Raw genomic sequence first — 4295 nt, forward strand, 5'->3', positions numbered from 1 at the left:
TGAAAGATTATCTGTGGAATATTACTGCCTCAGCATTTGCCTAAGTGATCCAAGGAAACCACAGAAAAACTTGGACCAAGGCAGACGGACCCGGAATCGAACCGGCGTCCTCCCGAATGCTAAGCAATGGTCTAGACCTCTAGGCCATGCCGCTCGGTTGGTTGGACAGGCACCTCCACTCTTTCCTATCCTGAGCTAATATTCGCATTCCCCCAAAACTAGAACAACCCACATCCTTAACTATTTGCGAACAGTAATCTAATCTAAATCTACCTCTACCCTTCCCAACTTCCGTTTCTGCTTCTGATTAGATCTTCATGCTTGAAAAGGTGTCCTACCAATTTATCTCGCCTATTTCTTATTGACTTATTATTTTCATCATCATAAGATCGTCAGTCCTAAGACTGGTTGGACACGTACCTCCACTCTTTCCTATCTTGAGCTAATCTTCGCATTTCCCTAAAACTAGAACAACCCACATGCTTAACTACTTGCGAACAGTAATCTAATCTAGGTCTACCTCTACCCTTCCCAACTTCCGTTTCTGCATCTAGTATGTCTCTGACTAGACCTTCATGCCTGAGAAAGTGTCCTACTAACCTATCTCGCCTATTTCTTATTTAAATTTTCAAACAGTCGCTTATGAAGGGGAAAACCCTACAGGTTTTGATTTCTAGATCAGTTATACGTAGGTACGAAGAAGTTTTCTCTAAAGAACTGTGTTAAATGCTTGACTTCCTTTTCAAAACTATGAGGCCATATGGCATAGACCTTATTAGTCTAACATCTTCAGCTATTTCTAAGAAACAAGACCATGCTAAAAAAGTCTGACACTGATGCGATCGTATACCTAATCGATTGAAAACATTACAGATTCAAACGGTTTATTAAATTCATGTAGCTTTTAAAAATATTCTTAGCAAGTTGCAGATCTCAGCTATTGAATACATTAACTGAGATTTAAAAGGGCAAACAGGTAGAGTTTTCCAAACCAGAATTAATGAACACATAAAATCTATTCTTAAAAGCAAAGTCTCTGTATGAGAGACTCGAACGATAAAATTGTTAATTCAGAGATTCGAGTTTCTCGTTCTGAAACTGGATACGAAATGAGGATCTCACTATGAGCAACTCGAGTCTTTCGTTCAGAGACGCTAAATAGTTTTCTTGACAGTTTCTCTCAGCGACACCAGAGAGACTCGATGAGAGACGGAGACTCGAGTCTCGCTTTCAGAGACTCTGAGAGACTTTTATCTCGGACAGTTACCCTTGATAATGATGAGGCCGATTGAAACAATATCTATCAAAGCAATTAGTACTAAAAACTGGTAAAACATTCCATACTGTTTTACTTAACTGTCATCCTATTCATATCATGTTTCACAAAAACCCTTGAAAGTTTAAATTTATAATTACATACATTGTTTTTTTTTTCTACTGTCTTGGCGCTGGCATTCATATTACGTACATTTATTTCAGAATAGCGTTTTCAACTACTTCGTTCCAGTTTCATGGATAATCCAAGCGGTTCTGAAAAGTATTAATCAGTCCTAAGAGAACTGCATAGTTCCCGTTGAATTAAAGTTAGAAAGATACGCTGTCGCTACTTGCAGTTACGAAAAGCGACAAGTTTTAAGTGAAGCAATTCGAAGCAGAAAACTAGCGGTAACTGAACCAGAAAGTACAAACAGTTGGATATATGGGAAGCAATTTTTATTCTGTAATGTAAATCCATGTGATTTCATTAAATAACCTATTTTTTAATGTTTTCTTTGATAATTAATTAAATAATAGAACAATAATAATAGGACGTCAAAGAGTAGACCCTAAAGGTGAAATCAGAAACCGTAAACCCTCATTCAATGACTTGAAAAAGAAGAATCCGTCGACATGATCAAAACGCTCAAAATCAATCGGTCAGTAATAAGCCAACATATCAACAAAATACTCGACGAAATTAAAAGAATAACGCCAAAATTTTACCAATTAACGGACGGACAGATCACCTTTGAACGTTGGTATTATTAATTATCAATTATGCATTAAAGAGAGCATTGTTTTTTGAACGAAGTGGTATCATTTGATGTGAGGTATGATTAGAAATCAATGAGTTATTTGGCTTTGAAATAACTCATTTATTCTGCCTATACATATCTGCTTTTTTTTGTCGTCTGGTTACGTATTATGTCACGATTATGATTTCCCTTGAACCACTGTATATTATACCAGGTATATTAATGAATGTTCGTTAAATATCACCCAAAAGAGATTCTTTCCTTAAAAATGTTACCTTCTCCTAAACATAAAATCTCGCGAGACACATACCGTATGTAAATGAACACATCGAAAAGAAAATTACATTGTATATCAAACAGAAACGTCTCCCTTTTATAAAGTGAAATTCTTTGTGAAAAAATCTTGTTATCGTCGAAAGCGATTTCCTTTCCGTGAATGCCCTGTCGGCAATTTCGCATATAAACTTATTGATTGGTACAAAAATGTCAATCTCACCATCTCAGCAACAGATTTAATGTATAAAATATTCTTAAGCACCCAGAAAATGTACCCAATCATTGATAGGAACGAAAATGAAATGTATTGGTTGATTTTAAATAAATATTAAATATTACTCTTTTTTGTTCAACATTACAACACTTTTCCAAAGATATTCAAGAACTTTAAGTGGAAAGCTTAAAAAATTCGCGATATACATATAAGTAGGTATGTACATTACATAGATTTATCCCAACATCTTCCTCCAAGTAAATAAATCATAATGGAAAACTTACATGAGGATCATCAAACTGAGTGCTCCCGCAAAGTTTTCGAAATTGCTTTTTTAAAGCTGACGTACATGTAGGATTAGATTTATTGAGGGGCTTGTTCGAAAACAGGTGCATATTCTCTCCATCTTCCTTTTCAGGACTATTACACGTTGCAGAACCATTTTCTTGAACCCCAGTTGTAGTCCTCGCACTACCACCCATCTGAAAACAATAAAAACAAAGAATGTACTTTCGAATGCTAATTTAAATACACCTAATATTATAAATAAACTCTAGTTAGAAGATAGAGCCCTAGCTCTGTTTCGATGTCCAAGATGCTATGGTTTAATCAAAACAGAAGACTTTGACGTAATGTAGGTAGAACTATACAATTGTAAAAATGCAGAAGAATGTAGAAAAGGAATTGATTATTTGAGACATACTTTTGGAGATGGGATAAAAAATAAATAAATGAAAGAGGTAAAAAAACAATTTGGTGATAAAGTGATTGTGGTTTAATTTAATGAAAACGTTTTGTAATATGGAATATGGTAAAGAAGAATGATGTAGTAATATAATGTAGATGAATAAATTTAGGTTAAATAAAGCATAAGGAGTACTACTTTTATCAAAACATAAAAATTTCTTTAAGTGTCTATCTTCCAAAAAATACTGTTGGAATTCTTTGCAGTTAAAATCTATATATTAGGCATCAAATTAAAATTGTAAAATCGTTTGTTAACGAAGATAGAGAGTTTCGCCATCCTGCGGTAAGCTTATAGATAATCAATAAACCATTTACATTCCCATCACACGAAATAAGGCTTGTGGTCCATAACGCTCAAATCTGCTATCAAAACTTTGCCGTAGGCATTTTTTACAATGTATTGCAGATTTTAACGATACACCATATAATATTCAATAAAATTACAAACTGCTACGTAGGTTTTGAATTTGAACGTTAAAAACCACTTGTGTGCTTTTAATAACCTTAACATCAGTGGATACAGGAACGAACGTGATGTATATATTTTTTTTTTATAAAAGACCTTATACAAGGATTTATCTAGACTGGCTTGCTGTCCTTTAGAAAGACAAAAATTTAGATCATTTTTCAATACAAAAACTCCTTTTTCAGCATCCTTTTTTACTTAGATTGTGTTTTGGATAACGACCATTAGGAAAAAGAAAAATTCTTTCTAAAAATAGTAACAGGTTTTCGTTAAAACGATTCAGAAAAATCTACCTCTGTTCATTCCACTCTCTTTAGTTGTACTTTCGTCGATTTATTAAATTTCGTTGTCCCTATCCAATTGTTACAAATTATCTCACTTCATTATAGAAATAACATCAAAGCGTTATTGCGTAATTCTGTTCAAATAATAACTGAACAATTAATTTTTTGGGTTTTTATGATTTTGTTAAAGATAGATTTAATTAATAAACAGCACATTATAAGCATGTTATAAATATAAACAAAAATATACTGCTTCCTTTTAATAGGTAGATATTAAAAATGTAAATATTTAC

At 33.4% G+C, this 4295-nt stretch overlaps 1 protein-coding gene across 1 annotated transcript in view; it reads right to left on the reverse strand.

Moving 5' to 3' along the window:
• Nucleotides 1-4295, reverse strand: part of LOC108732988 (adenylate cyclase type 6) — an 89927-nt gene that overhangs the window by 65942 nt on the left and 19690 nt on the right. The gene's annotated exons all lie outside the window — the stretch shown is intronic.

This window comes from Agrilus planipennis, unplaced genomic scaffold (genome assembly GCF_000699045.2).
Source record: "Agrilus planipennis isolate EAB-ADULT unplaced genomic scaffold, Apla_2.0 scaffold51, whole genome shotgun sequence".
Taxonomy (NCBI): Eukaryota; Metazoa; Arthropoda; class Insecta; order Coleoptera; family Buprestidae; genus Agrilus; species Agrilus planipennis.